Source organism: Canis lupus, chromosome 21 (assembly GCF_003254725.2).
Source record: "Canis lupus dingo isolate Sandy chromosome 21, ASM325472v2, whole genome shotgun sequence".
Taxonomy (NCBI): domain Eukaryota; kingdom Metazoa; phylum Chordata; class Mammalia; order Carnivora; family Canidae; genus Canis; species Canis lupus.
Window position 1 is genome coordinate 4,061,514 of NC_064263.1, and position 16,285 is coordinate 4,077,798.

At 35.5% G+C, this 16,285-nt stretch overlaps 1 long non-coding RNA gene across 1 annotated transcript in view; it reads right to left on the minus strand.

The window, feature by feature from the left end:
* Positions 1-3,064: 3,064 nt before the first annotated feature.
* Positions 3,065-16,285, minus strand: part of LOC125753248 (uncharacterized) — a 61,962-nt gene continuing 48,741 nt past the window's right edge. Inside the window, exon 3 of the long non-coding RNA XR_007404606.1 lies at positions 3,065-3,187. This is a non-coding gene — a long non-coding RNA (uncharacterized LOC125753248). The remainder of the gene's footprint in view (positions 3,188-16,285) is intronic.

The following is a 16,285-nucleotide window of genomic DNA, read 5'->3' on the forward strand; positions in this document are numbered from 1 at the left end:
GTGATAGTAAATGGGCAAGTGTAACAAACCCAGTATGAGAGAGGTATGGTTACCATAGGGCATGTTTCAGGAATATTGATCTAGGTAGGCCACCTGGTAGACCACCAAAGCCATCAAGGTAAATCTAAAATGGATAAGGGAGAAGGGAGATAGTGAGGCTTGTCTGAGATACTGAGACCAGTTGGAATAGAAGTAGTTGTAGTTTTCCTTTTCTTCTTTTAAGGTTTTTCTAGGAAGTGATGACTACCTGAACTCTGGAGGAGCTGCTTCTTGAAAATATATGAAAATTCAACCAGAGCAAAACATTGGCTATTATATGTATCTATGATATTCCATTCAGAAACCCCCTTTCTAAATTTTTTTTAATTTATTTATTCATGAGAAACACACAGAAAGACAGGGCCATAGGCAGAGGGAGAAGCAGGCTCCCTGCAAGGAACCTGATGTGGGACTTGATCTGGACCCAGGATCATCCCCTGAGCCAAAGGCAATGCCCAACCACTGAGCCATCCAGGTGTCCCATGTCCCTAGATACCCCTTTAGGAAGAAATGGACCACAGAGTCTAGGAACACTGTCAGCAAATATCTATTAGCTATAGGAATAGAATACCTTAGGAATTGCCTCATGCAAAAAGCCATCGGCTTGAAGGTAGGCCTTTTCTAGGCTAGTCCACTTTGAATGACTTGTGGTATGAAGGACCAGCCATTTTTGCCTGACTTGTGATCATTTTCATGGTCCATTTTACTCACAATCTCCAAAGAACATCAACTGAGGCTCTGAAATAGACATATATTGCAGTTTGGCTTCTTCTTCTGACAAATACTGCTTTCTTCTCCTTCCTTAATTTGCTGTGTATTAACTATATACAAAGTAATGTTCTGGCGGGCAGCCCTGGCCCCTGTCCTCATGGACCTTATACTTTAGGCAGTTGAGGTAGGAGACAGAGAATAGGGAAATATAGGGAAAATTTATTGATTTGGTTAAACTCTCATGTAATCCAGGATTTAGCACAATGGTCATAACTCCAGAGGACAATACTAACATATTTTTGCAAATCAGGTTGTTTTTGAAGCAGGCCTGAGATGAGATTAGGGTACAGAATGTTTACTAGGCCATGCTCTTGATCATTACCTTGTATATAGTTAATACACAGCAAATATTAAATGAATTATATATATATATAATACTTGAGTAAATCAATGGAAATGTGGATTCCAATCATTAACGTGGCATTTTAAGATGTTTTATGAAAAAAAAGAACTTTAATAAGCCATAGTAAACTATTTATTGAGATGATTTGAGTTTGGCTATTTTTTTTTTCTCTCTGACTCACTTGTATTAGAGTTTTAGTTGGAATAGTGCTGCTCATGTGTACAAGAAAGGTCATAAGTGGGAGGATGTTGTTCAAACTAAAGTCATGTTATTTCAGAATTAGATGTGGTTCACAAGACTAAAAGCTTTTTTGTTTAACACTCAGGTCCTACTCTAGTTCTGTCATTTTAAGCAGAATGTTTCTCTAATCTACTTATTTCCTAGTCTTTATAACACAATAACCTGTGTGGGTTGAAACAAAATTATTTTTGTTCATTTTACACTATTAGCATTTTTTTGTCTTAGAAGAAATGTAAAGGGATATTATTAAGCTTTGTTTTTCTACCACAAAACAGATGTAACAATAGATGACACTACCTACAGAAAACAACACAGAATGATAATTAAATCACAGAGTAATAACGTCTGATGAATTTTTATTTTGAAAGAATAGAAGCATTTTTATGAACATTTAGACTTTCCTCTCTGAAGTTTAACAATATATGCCCAGTGACTCATATATTATATCTTATAATTAGAGACAAACGTGTCCATTTCGAGAAAAAACAAATCATTAAACAGTATCACTTTTTTTTTTTTTAAGATTTATTTATTTTTTGAGAGACAGAGCAAGGAGGGGGCAGAGGGAGGAAGAGAGAATCTCAAGGAGACTCCTTGTTGAACCAGAACCCAACACGGGGCTTAATCTCATGACCTGAGCTGAAACCAAGAGTCAGACACTCAACTGACTGAGTCACCCAGGCATCTCACAAATAGGTATTGCTATCCAGATCTATGTATTCTATGTAATTCTATGACTATTAAAAAACAAGTTGTTTATCATCAACGTGACAAGAACATCTTAAACATCTATGGCTATTCACCTTGTTAGGACTTTTGAAAACCTAAATCTATATAAATCTACTTTGGCAATTATAACAGAGACTGGTTAGTCTGGGTAAGAGTTAGAGATATACTAATTTAACCCTTCATTTTGTAGAGAGGGCTTTGGAATCAGGAATGGAGTGTTGATGGTCAGAGCTTTGGCACTCAAGAACTATAAATTTTGGTCAAATTATTTAATCTCTCCCTATTAGTCTGCTAGGTGCCCAGGTGGTCGAATAGGACAATGAGCCAAAATGAAAAAAAAAAAAAAAAACAAAAAAAAAACAAGCCTTTATTCATTTATTGTGACAATTAAGCAACAGGCAAAACATGATGCTGGCTTTCTAGTGTCCAATTCTTTACTTGGATGAACCCAAGGAAGAGTCCCATGCTGGGGTCAAATGAATCAGTGTAGATGGAGGGGGTTGTCTCAGTGCTGAGAAGTCCTAAACAAAAGGATCCCTTATTAGTTTAAGATGAGTGAGGGAGTGAAAAAGTGCTGAGTCAGAATAGAGAAAAGTATTCTAATCAAGACTTCCTGATACAGAGGTCTCCACAGAGGTGCCTGACAGTGCCTGAGCTGAAGCCCCTGTTAAGGAAGCTCCACGTGAAGGTAACTGAGCTAGGGTGTATAGAAGCATGTCCCACTCAGAGGGGCTGAGTCTTTCACTGCAGCTCCCCCAGGACACTGTAATGTGCTAGCTATGAGACACATCTGGTGTGGGAGGACAGCTGTCCCCCTGAGGCTTGGCAGGCAAGACCTTTGCAATTGCTTATGGTTAATTATGTACAATTTCACACAGAACTGTTGCTCCACTCACTATCAGAATAGACTTCAGTCATTCATACACCTAAAAACTCAATAGCTTAACATAATTAACTTCTATTTATCTTCTGTGTTGATCAGAAGCACTTTTCCAAATGGGATCTTAGAAATCCAGGCATTTCCTATTTAATGGCATTGCCGTGACAGTGTGGCCTTTGAAGTCACTGTGGAAGGAAAACAGGTAACATTAAAAAAAAAAAAAAAAAAAGCCCTCAGGAATTTATGATTTAAAAATGGTGTTTGTCACCGCTACTGACATCTCATTGCCAGAACCCATTCATAGGCCTACAAACTATAAGATATATTGGGTTGCATAGACTTCCCTGGTGCTGTGAAACAAAAATCAAAATTTGATGAAAAAAGTAGCATTTTCTCTACAACATACTCAGAGATTTTTATTCACCTTTAAATGCCTGTAGTAATACTTTATAATATTTTCTAAGGGTTATGTGAGAAATTGCCTATAAAATGACATCACATTTGAAACATATAAAACTGTCAAAATGAATACTGGCTATGATTGTTAATTACCTGAAGAAATTTCAGGTGTCCTTAGCAAATACTTATTCTTTTTTAACATAGGTAATACCTTTATTTATTAATTTTTATAAATTAATCTCTGTGCTCAATGAAGGACTCAAACTCATAACCCCAAGATGAAGAGTTGTGTGATCTACCAGCTGAACCAGTCTGGGGCCTCACAAATGCTTACTCTGACAAACAAGAGAAGCAGCTGTGATTATAAAATCAGTTGTTCTCAGACTTCTCTGAGGGAAGAACAATAAAGAACAAAAGAAAAGAAGAAGAGAGAAAAAGCAGATTAATAATAGTAAAATTACAACTATTTCAATAGGGAATATGAAACAATAATTAAGAGTTGGATTTGAGCCTAAACACTAATCTAATCAGATATTGAAGGCAAGGTATGCATTACTGACTAATGTTAAGAGGAAAAAAACACATTTTCTACATGATGGACAAGAAGTTTAACTCATGAACGACAGTGTAACTTAAATATCATAGAGAAGTCCTAATAAAAATATTCAAATACAAAGGGTGATGTCTGGCAAATGAGAAATAAGATTAAGATGGGTAGAAATGCAAAATAGACAAGTTATTTAAATATATAGAAAATAGTTTGTTAAAAATCCAATTCTTGGTTTCAGCTCAGGTCATGATCTCAGGATCCTGGGATCAGGCCCCACTGAGCTCTACCTGTGCCCCTCCCCTAGCTCATTCTCTCTCTCTCTCTCTCTTTCTCTCTCTCTCTCAAATATATACATATATATATATACTTGAAAAGAGGCATGTACCATTGTCATTAGAAAATATTCTTCCAATTCTTCCATATTTGCCAGTCATGGTAGACCTGTATTACTTGACAAAAGTAACTAGTCTTATTACAGGAAATAACTATGAAATATCAATTAAGCATGTTCATCTATAAGATGTTGCAATTACTATTTTATATCAAATATCAGTGAATATGCAATAATTTACTGTGTTCAAAAATCTTATAAATTGAACATTTTTTAATGTAAATATTTGTGAGAATGACAGTAATGATGATGACAATGATGATGACAATAGTATAGGTACCCATCTTTACTCCAGGAAACATCTGATGACTCTTATTCTGTTGAAATAATAAAAGAGTTGATAATGATCATATTGAACACGAAGGAAGTGTTTGCTAGAACAGATATTTCTGGGTTCTGTTCCTGTCTTTCCAATTTCTCAAAGACTGTCTGAAGGTACATGTTTTTTTGTTGTTGTTGTAGTTGTTTTTAGGAGAAAGGAAGGTAAATTTTATTTTGTTTTTTAACTTATTTTATTTTTTCATTATGATAAGTGTACTCCTTTTTTTTAAATTTATTTTATTTATTTATGATAGGCACACAGTGAGAGAGAGAGGCAGAGACGTAGGCAGAGGGAGAAGCAGGCTCCATGCACCAGGAGCCCGATGTGGGATTCGATCCCGGGTCTCCAGGATCGCGCCCTGGGCCAAAGGCAGGCGCCAAACCACTGCGCCACCCAGGGATCCCCAATAAGGGTACTCCTTAATCTCATCCACTATTTCACCCATTCTCATGCCCACTTTCCTTCTGACAACCAACAGTTTGTGCTCTGTAGGTAAGAGTCTGTTTGTTGGTTTGTCTCTCTTTTTTTTTTCCTTTACTTTTTTGTTTTGTTTCTTAGATTCCACATAGGAGTGAGATTATCTTGTATCTGTCTTTCTCTGACTGATTTATTTCACTTAGGATTATACTCTATAGCTCTATCCATGTTGTTGCAAATGGCAAGATTTCATTCTTTTTTATGTTGAATAATATTCCATTGTGGAGATGGAGATATAGATAGATGATAGATAGATGATAGATTCTCTCTCTCTCTCTCTCTCTCTCTCTCTATATATATATATATATATATACATAGAATATATATCTATCTCATATCTTTTTTATCCATTCATCTATCAACAGACACAGGATGCTTCCATAGTTTGGCTGTTATAAATAATTTTGCAATAAATATAGGGGTGCATGTACTCTTTGAAATAATCTTTTTATATTTTTTTGATAAATAAAAGTGTGATTACTGGATCTTATGATAGTTCCATTTTTAATCTTTTGCGGAATCTCCATATTATTGTCCAGAGTGGCTGCACCAGTTTACATTCCCATCAACAATGCAAGAAGTTTTCCCTTTCTCCCCATCCTCACCAACACTTGTTTTTTGTGTATTTGATTTCAGCCATTCTGACAGGTGTGAGGTGATATCTCATTGTGGTTTTGATTTGTATTTCCCTGATGATGAGTGATATTGAGCATCTCTTCATATGTCTATTAGCTATCTGGATATCTTTCTTGGAAAAATGTCTATTCAGGTCTTCTGTCTATTTTTAATTGGATTACTCATTTTTGAGTGTTTAGTTTTATAATTTTGTTATATATTTTGGATACTAACCCTTTTTCAGATATGTCATTTGCAAATACATTCTCCCATTCCAAGTTTGCCTTTTAGTTCTGTTGATTATATCCTTTGAGTGCAGAAGCTTTTTATTTTGATGAAGTACCAATGGCTTAATTTTGCTTTTGTTTTCCTTGCTTTAGGAGACGTATCTAGAAAAAAGTTGCTATGACCCATGTTAAAGTAGTTACTGTCTGAGTGATCCTCAAAAGTTTTTTTGATTTCATGTCTCACATTTAGATCTTTAATCCATTTTGATTTTGTGTGTGTGTGTGTGTGCTTGGTGTAAGAAAGTGATCCAGTTTCATTCTTTTGCATGTTGCTGTCCAGTTTTCCCAATGCTACTTATTGAAGAGATATTCTTTTTCCCAATAGATATTTTATCCTGCTTTGTCAAAGATTAATGGACCATATAGTCATGGATTCTTTGAGTAGTATAGACATTTTATCAGTACTTTCTCCTCCAATCTATAAACAATGATTTTCCATTTCTTTGCATTGTCTTGAATTTCTCCCATTAGTGTTTTATAGTTTTCAGAGTACAGCTCTTGCATCTCTTTTATTAAGTTTATTTCTATGTATTTTATTGTTTTGGGTACAGTTGTAAATGGGATTGTTTTCTTAATTTTACTTTCTGTTGCTTCATTATTAGAGTATAGGAATGCAACAGATTTCTGTACCCTGATTTTGTATCCTGTGATTTTACTGAATTTATTTTTGAGTTCTAGTCATTTTTTGACAGAGTCTTTAGCATTTTCTACATAGAGTATCATGTCATCTGCAAATAGTGACAGTTTTACTTCTTCCTTCCCAATTTGGAAGACTTGAAAGTACATGTCTCATTCCAAACTCCCATCACAAAATTCCTACCACTAAAACATGAGGTCTTTGTCTTCATAATTGATGTATTCCATTTCCTTGAGAGTATCTAGGCATATTTACTACCTCTTTACATTTGAACTGAAAGAAAAAGTAGTACTCACCATCATCTGTCAATTAAATAATGAGAGGTATTTGAACCAAAAATTAGAGGAATGTTGCCAGGACTAACTGTGTGCTAAATACTAATAATTAGTGGGTAAAGCAGTGTTTGCTGAATATCTTCCATTTTCTTATTGCCATAAGACAGATGGGCTATAAAAATTGGCGTCCACTGAATAGTATTAAATGCTATGATGACTTTGGACACATATGTATCTTTTCTTCATTTTTTATTGAAGTTCAACTTGACAACATATAGTATAAAACCCAGTGCTCATCCCATCAAGTGCCCTCCTCAGTGCCCATCAACCCAGTTACCTCAACCCATTTCCCCTCACCGTCCTCCCCTTCTGCAACCCTTTGTTCATTTCCCAGAGTTAGGAATCTCTCATTGTTTGTCTTGCTCTCTAATTTTTCCCACTCACTTCCCCTCCTTTCCCTTTTAATCCCTTTCATGATATTTTATATTCCACGTATGAGTGAAACTATATAATTGTCCTTCTCTAATTGACTTACTTCACTCAGCATAACACCCTCCAGTTATATCCATGTTGAAGCAAATAGTGGGTATTCCTCCTTTCTAATGGCTGAGTAATATTCCATTGTATATATAGACCACATCTTCTTTATCCATTCATCTGTCGATGGACACCGAGGCTTCTTCCCCAGTTTGGCTATTGTGGACATTGCTGCTATGAGCACGGGGATGCAGGTGTCCTGGCTTTTCACTGCATCTGTATCATTGAGGTAAACCCCCAGTAGTGCAATTGCTAGGTCATAGGGGAGCTCTATTTTTAACTCTTTGAGGAACCTCCACACAGTTTGCCAGAGTGGCTGTACCAGCTCACATTCCCACCAACAGTGCAAGAGGGTTCCCCTTTCTCAGCATCCTCTCCAACATTTGTTGTTTCCCATCGTGTTAATTTTCCCCATTCTCACTGGTGTGAGGTGGTATCTCATTGTGGTTTTCATTTGTATCTCCCTGATGGAAAGTGATGCGGAGCATTTTCTCATGTGCTTGTTGGCCATGTCTATGTCTTCCTCTGTGAGATTTCTGTTCATTCTTTTGCCCATTTCATGACTGGATTGTCTGTTTCTTTGCTGTTGAGTTTAATAAATTCTTTATAGATCTTGGATACTAGCCCTTTATCTGATAGGTCATTTGCAAGTATCTTCTCCCATTCTGTAGGTCGTCTTTTAGTTTTGTTGACTGTTTCTTTTGCTGCGCAGAAGCTTCTTATCTTGATGAAGTCCCAATAGTTCATTTTTGCTTTTGTTTCCCTTGCCTTCATAGATGTATCTTGCAAGAAGGTGCTGTGGCCAAGTTCAAAAAGGGTGTTGCCTGTGTTCTCCTCTAGGATTTTGATGGATTCTTGTCCCACATTTTTAGTTTATCTTTGTGTCTGGTGTAAGAGAATGGCCTAGTTTCATTCTTCTGCATGTGGCTGTCCAATGTTCCCAGCACCATTTATTGAAGAGACTGTCATTTATCCAGTGGATAGTCTTTCCTGCTTTGTTGAATATTAGTTGACCATATTGTTGAGGGCCCATTTCTGGATTCTCTAGGTGTCTGTTTTTGTGCCAGTACCACACTGTCTTGATGATCACAGCTTTGTAGCACTACTTGAAATCCAGCATTGTGAAGCCCCTGGCATTGGTTTTCTTTTTCAATATTCCGCTGGCTATTTGGGGTCTTTTCTGATTCCATTCAAATTTTATGATTATATGTTCAAATTCTGTGAGTAGAGTCCATGGTATTTTGATAAGGATTGCATTGAATGTGTACAGTGCCCTGGGTACCACAGACATTTTCACTGCATTTATGCTTTCAACCCATGGGCATGGAATATTTTTCCATCTCTTTGTGTCTTCCTCAATTTCTTTCAGAAGTGTTCTGTAGTTTTTAGGGTATAGATCCTTTGGTTAGGTTTATTCCTAGGTATCTTATGCTTTGGGGATGCAATTGTGAATGGAATTGAGTCCTTCATTTCTCTTTCTTCAGTCTCATTGTTAGTGTAGAGAAATGCCACTGGATTTTTGGGCATTGATTTTGTATCCTGCCACACTGCCAAATTGCTGTATGGGTTCTAGCAATCTTGAAGTGGAGTCTTTTGGGTTTTCTATATACAGTATCAGGTCATCTGTGAAGGGGAGAGTTTGACTTCTTCTTTGCCAATTTGAAAGCCTCTCATTTCTTTTAGTTGTCTGATTGCTGAGGTTAGGACTTCTAGTCTGTGTTAAATAGCAGTGGTGAAAGTGGACATCTCTGTCTTGTTCCTGATCTTAGGGGAAAGGCTCTCATTTTTCCCCCATTGCAAATGATATTCACTGTGGGCATTTCATAAATGGCTTTTAAGATACTGAGGAATGCTCCCACTATCCCTACACTCTGAAGAGTTTTGATCAGGAATAGATGCTGTATTTTATTAAATGCTTTTTCTGCATCTATTGAGAGGATCCTATGGCTCTTGTTTTTTTCTCATGTTGATGTGATATATCATGTTGATTGTTTTATGAGTGTTGGACCAACCTTGCATCCCGGGGATAAATCCCACTTGGTCATGGTGAATAATCTTCTTAATATACTATAGGATCCTATTGGCTAGTATCTTGTTGAGAATTTTTGCATCCGTGTTCATCAGAGATATTGGTCTATAATTCTCCTTTTTGGTGGGGTCTTTGTATGGTTTTGGAATCAAGATAATGCTGGCCCCATAAAATGAGTTTGGAAGTATTCTGTCCCTTTCTATCCTTCTGAACAGCTTTAGTAGAATAGGTATTATTTCTTCTTTAAACATTTGATTGAATTCCCCTGGGAAGCCATCTGGCCCTGGACTTTTGTGTCTTGGGACATTTTTGATGACTGCTTCAATTCCCTTGCTGGTTATTGGCCTGTTCAAGTTTTCCATTTCTTCCTGTTTCAGTTTTGGTAATTTGTGTTTTTCCAGAAATGCATCCATTTCTTTAGATTGCCTAATTTATTGGCATATAGCTGCTCATAATACGTTTTTAGAACCGTTTGTATTTCCTTGGTATAGGTTGTGATCTCTCCTCTTTCATTCGTGATTTTATTGAGCTTTTTTTTCTTTTTAATAAGGCTGGCTAGTGGTTTGTCTATCTCATTAATTCTTTCAAAGAACCAACTCCTGGTTTTGTTGATCTGTTCTACAGTTCTGGTCTCTATTTCATTGAGTTATGCGTGAATCTTTATTTTTTATTTTATTTTATTTTATTTTGCTTGAATCTTTATTATTTCTCTTCTGCTTGGTGTTGGTTTTACTTGCTGTTCTTTCTCCAGCTCCTTGAGTTGCAAGGTTAGCTTGTGTATTTGATGTTTTTCCAATTTTTTGAGAGTGGCTTGTCTTGTGATCTATTTCCCTCTTAGGACCGCTTTTACTGTATCCTAAAGATTTTTTACAGTTGTATCTTCATTTTAATTAGTTTCCATGAATCTTCTTAATTCTCTAATTTCCTAGTTGACCCATTCATCTTTTAGTAGGATGCTCTTTAACTTCCACGTGTTTGAGTTTCTTCCCAATTTCTTCTTGTGATTAATTTCTAGTTTCAAAGTATTGTGGTCTGAAACTATGCAGAGACAATCCCAATCTTTTGGTATCAGTTGAGACCTGATTTGTGACCCAGTATGTGGTCTATTCTGGAGAAAGTTCCATGTGCATTTGAGAAGAATGTGTATTCAGTTGTATTTGGCTGGAAAGTTCTGTATTTATCTGTGAAATCTATTTGGTCCAGTGTATCATTTAAGGCCCTTGTTTCTTTGATGATGTTCTGGGCTTTAATTCTATTGCATTGGTCTATGTGTCTGTTTTTATGCCAGGGCCATTCTGTTTTTATTACTGTAACTTTATAGTATAGCTTGAAATTACAAAATATAATGCCCAAACTTTGTTCTTTCTCAGGATTGCTTTGGTTATTTGGGGCTTTAATGGTTCCATCTAAATTTTGCAATTTTTTTCTACTTCTATGAAACATACCATAGGAATCTTGGTAATGATTGCATTGAGTGATTGCAATGAATGCAATAAATCATTGCATCAGGTATTATGGATATTTTAACAATATTAATTTTATGCATTAATAAATATAAGATACTTTTCCATTTATTTCTGTCTTCCTTGATTTCTATCATCAGTGTCTTATAGTTTTCAATTAGTTTTCAATGTACAGATCTCTCACCTCCTTGGTTAAATTTATTCCTGAGTATTTCCTTTTTTGATGCTATAGTAAATGGAATAATTTATTTCTTTTTTTCAAATAATTTGTAAGCATATGGAAGCACTACTGATTTTTGTATGTTTTGTGCCTGCAACTTTTCTAAATTTATGGACTAAAAATAATGGGCTTTTTTGGTAGAGTATTAAAATGTTTTATATAGATAAACCTGTTATCTGCAAATAGGGGCAATTTTACTTCTTCCTTTTCAATTCAATGTCTTTTATTTCTTTTTCTTGCCTGATTGCTCTGCCTAGGAGTTCTGTACTATGTTGAATAAAAGTGGTAAGGGTGGGTACCCTTGTCTTGTTCCTGATCTTAGAGAAAAGCTTTCAACCTTTTATTATTGACTATAATTTTAGCTGTGGGCTTGGCATATGTGTCTTTTATTATGCTACAGTATAATACAGTACAGTACATTCCATCTATATCTAGTTTCCTAAGAATTTTTATCATGAACAGAAGCTTAATTTTGTCAAATGCTTTTTCTGCATCTCTTGAGAGGATCACATATTTTTTTACTCTATTCTATTAAAGTGATGTATCACATTTGTTGATTTTCATGTTCTACCAGTCTTGCACCCCAGCAGTAAATCCCACTTCATCACAGTGAATGATTAATGTAATGTTGAATTTGGTTTGCTAGTAGTTGACTGAGAATTTCTGCATCTATATTCATCAGGGATATTGGCATGTAGTTTTCTTGTACTTTTTTTTTTTCCTGTTGGTATTAAGGTAATCCAGGCCTCACAAAATGAGTTTGGGACTATACCTATTCAGGTTTTTTGGAAGAGTTTAAGAGATATTGCTGTTAATTCTTTCTTGAAGTTTTGATGAAATTCAGCAATGAAACTATCTGGTGTTGGACTTCTTTTCTACAGGGAAATTTTTGATTACTGATTCTATATCATTAATAGTAATCTCTATGATGTACACATATTCATTAATTCTTGGTAGATTGCATGGTTTTTTGTTTTTTTTGTGGTCTTTTTAGATTTTATTTATTTATTCATAACAGACACACAGAGACAAAGGCAGAGACACAGGCAGAGGGAGAAGCAGGCTTCCCGCAGGGAGTCAGATTCGGGACTTGATCCCATGACCCTGGGATAATGACCTGAGCTGAACAGCAGAGGCTCAACTGCTGAGCCACTCAGGCATCCCGGTTTTTTTGTTTTTTGTTTTTTCTCCCATCTTCTAGATTGTCCAGTTTGTTGATATATAGTTTTTCACAGTATCCTCTTATGATCTTTTTAATTTTTTATTCAATTGGAATGTCTCCTTTTTGTACAATTTTGTTGATTTGGGTCTTCTCTATCATTATCTTGGTTAATCTGTCTAAACGTTTATAAATTTGGTTTATCTTTTCAAAGAATCAATTCTTAGTTGTGTTAATTTTTTCTACTATTTTCTATTTCATTTATTTTTACTCTAATCTTTATTATTTTCTTCCTTCTGCTAACTTCGGACTTAGTTTTTATCTTTCCAGTTCTTTGAGACATAAAATTATGTTCTTTATTTGAGATCTTTCTTGTTTCTCCCTATAGGTATTTATTGCTAAGAACTTACCTTTCAGAACTGCTTTTGATGCATCCCATAAGTTTTGGTACGTTTCCATTTTCAAATGTTTAAAGATATATAATTTCTCCTTTAATTTCTCACTTGATCCATTGGTTGTTCAAGAGAGTTTTGTCTAGTTTCCATGTAGTTGTGAGGGGTCTTTTTTTGTTTTCCTTCTGTTATTGAATTATAATTCATACCATTTTTGTCAGGGAAGATATTTGAAATGATTTCAATTATTTTGAATTTATTAAGACATTTGTTGTGGATTAACATATGGTCTATCCTAGAAAATATTCCCTGTATACTTAAGAAGAATGTGTATTATGCTATTGTCAGATATACAATGTGATGTATGTGTTGATTAGATCCATTTGATGTATAATGTTCAAATCCACTGTTCCCTTTTGATTTTCTTCTAGATGATCTAGCCATAGTTAAGAGTAGGATATTAAAGTCCCTAGCTATTATATTGTTGCTTATGTCTCCTTTAAGGTCTATTACTCTATGCTTTATAAATGTAGGAGCTCCAATGTTAGATGTGTAAATACTTACAGTTATATATTCTTGATGAATTGACATTTATATTGTTATATAATGATCTTCTTTGTCATTTTTTTTGACATTTTAAAGGTCTGTTTTGTCTGATAAAAATACAGCTATCTCTGCCTTTTTTGTTTTGGTTTGGTTATGATCTGCTTAAGATATCTTTTCCATCTCTTTAATCTCAGTCTATGTGTGTCTGCAGGGCTAAAATTAGTTTTGTAGGCAACATATCATTGATCTTGCCCTCCCCCATTCAGCCATTCTATCACTTTTGATTGGACAATTTAATCCATCTTTGTTTGAAGTAATTATTAATAGCTAAGGACTTACTACAGCCATATTGTTAATGTCTTAAGTTTTTTTTGTTGTTGTTGTTCCTTGCAACTCATTCTGTTGTATTCTGTATGTGTGTTGATGATTTGTTATCACTAGGCTTTGATATTATGTTCTTTTTTGTAATGACTACAGGTTTTCCCTTGTGATTACCATGAGGGGCTTACATTAAAAAAAAAATCTTAAAATTGTAAGTCTATTTTAAACTGATAACAACTTAATTTCAAAGACATTCCTAAACTATACATGTTTACTTCTCCCTTACATTTTAGGTTATTGATATTAGTTCACTTTTTTCTTTTTATAATTATATATCCAATAACAAATTATTGTGGTTATGGTTCCTTTTAGTATACTTTTTAAACTTTTAATCTATAGTTTTGTTTTTGTTTTTTTTAATAACTCCTTTTCTTTTTTTTTAAGATTTATTTATTTATTTATTTATCTATTTATTCATGAGAGAGAGAGAGAGAGGGAGGGAGGGAGGCAGAGACACAGGAAGAGGAAAATGCAGGCTCCACGCAGGGAGCCCAATGTGGGACTCCATCCCGGGTCTCCAGGATCATGCCCTGGGCCAAAGGCAGGCGCCAAACTGCTGAGCCACCTGGGATGCCCTAAACTATAGTTTTAAGTGAATTTTATGCCACTATTCCCACATTACAAAATCTAAATTTTACCATTACCAGGGAGTTCCTGTTATTTTTCTATGCTTTTATGAAATTAATTAGTGTATTTTTACTTCCATTCAAAGGAATCTCTTTAACACTTCTTATAATTCAAGTTTGGTGGTGATGGATTCCCTCTGCTTTTCTTTGTTCAAGAAAGTATTTTTCCTTAACTTCTGAATGACAGCTTTGTCAGGTACAGAATTTTTGATTGATACTTTTTGTTGTTTAATATTTTGAATATATAATTACACTGTCTCCTAGCCTGAAAAATTTGTTAGGATATCTGCCAATAATCATATGAGGGTCCTTTTGTATGTGAATTCTCTCTTCTCACTTGCTGCTTTCAAAGTTTTTCTTTTGACAATTTAATTATAATGTGTTTTGGTGTACTCCTACTGGAGTCCAACCTATTTGGGATCTTTTGGGCCTTATGAAACTAGATATCCACTTTTATTTCCAGGTTTGGGAAGTTTTCTGCCATCATTACCTTAATTATACTTTCTTTCTCTTCTTCCAGAATTCCCATATTGAGAAAAATGTGTCTCTATGTGTGTTCCATCAGTGCTGTAAGCTGTCTTTACTCTTTTCCATTTTCTTTTTGTTCCTCGATCTGGATAATTTCAAGTGTCCTATTTTCTAGGTCACTGATTCTTTCTTCTTTGGGTTGAGTCAGCTATTGAAGCACTCTATTGAATTCTTCAGTTCAGCCATTATATTTTTTAGCTCTCAAATATTTGCCTTTTTATGGTTTCCATTTCATTATTGATCTTCTTGTGCTATTCATGCATTGTTTTTGTTTTTTAAATTTCATATAGTTTTCTGTCTCTGTGTTCTTGTAGTTCACTAAACTTCTTTAAGGGGATTGTTCTGAATTATCTGCGTAACAGTTTATAGATCTCCATTTCATTAGGGTCAGTTATTGGAGCTTTATTAGTTTCCCTTGATGTTGTCATATTTACCTGATATTTTTGTGATCTTGATTCCTTATGTTGGTATCTGTATATTTTAGAAAGCAGTCTCCCTTTCCAAACTTTACAGGCCAACATGGGTGGAGACACTTCACCAGTCCACTTGGCTTTGGTGTTCTGGTTGTGTCAGCTAGTAACATACTTGGGCAGGTAGAGCTTGCTATCAGGGTCTATTTTGGGGTGAGGCCACTGTCCACATTCTGACGTTAGGAGGAAGGGAGTTGCCACTGGTTGAAAATAGCTGAATAGGACTGTTGCTTTGATTTCCCATTCAAGTGAGGCTATAGGATGGGCTTTATAGTTGCCTGGATTCTCCGGTCAAACTTCTCAAAAAGTCTGTACTGGATATTATATTCAGTAATAGGCAAGGCTATGAGTTAGCTTTCCTGTCTGGCAAGGCAACAGAATGGGTTCTAAGGCCTGCATTGTGTGGGGATTTGAATCAGGATAGATTGTACACTAAGTATCTTGATCAAATAGGGTCACTACTGTTGTACAGTTGGGAAAAATTCTGTGCTGTGCTCTCTGTTCAAGTAAGCAAGACTGTAGGATGGGTCATGCAGCTCCCTATGTGCTTTGTTTAGGGTCTCTAGTTGGATGGGCTGAAAGCTGGATTTAGCAGTGGATGGGGCTATAAATTAGTATTCCATACTTGAGCAGGGACCTGTATAAGCTCATATAACTCTTTATAGGAATAAAATTAGAGAGAACTATACCAATTTTCCTGGCTTGACTGGGCTACCATTCTAGCTCTACAGATAGATAGGGCTGATGGCCAGGCTCTATAATCAAGTGCCTGGAGTTGCAAGATGATCTACACAGATTGTTGGGAGTCCTAGTTAGGTTTCTTGATCAGGCTGGAGGCTGTGTTCTATTTTGGGGAGGGCTGTAAATTACCTTCCCTGTCTAAGTAGGTCTATAGAGTAAACACCAAAATCAGGAAGGTTCTTAAGGAACCAAATCAGACAGACTTGTGCACTAAGTTTCCTGGACAAATTCAGCCACC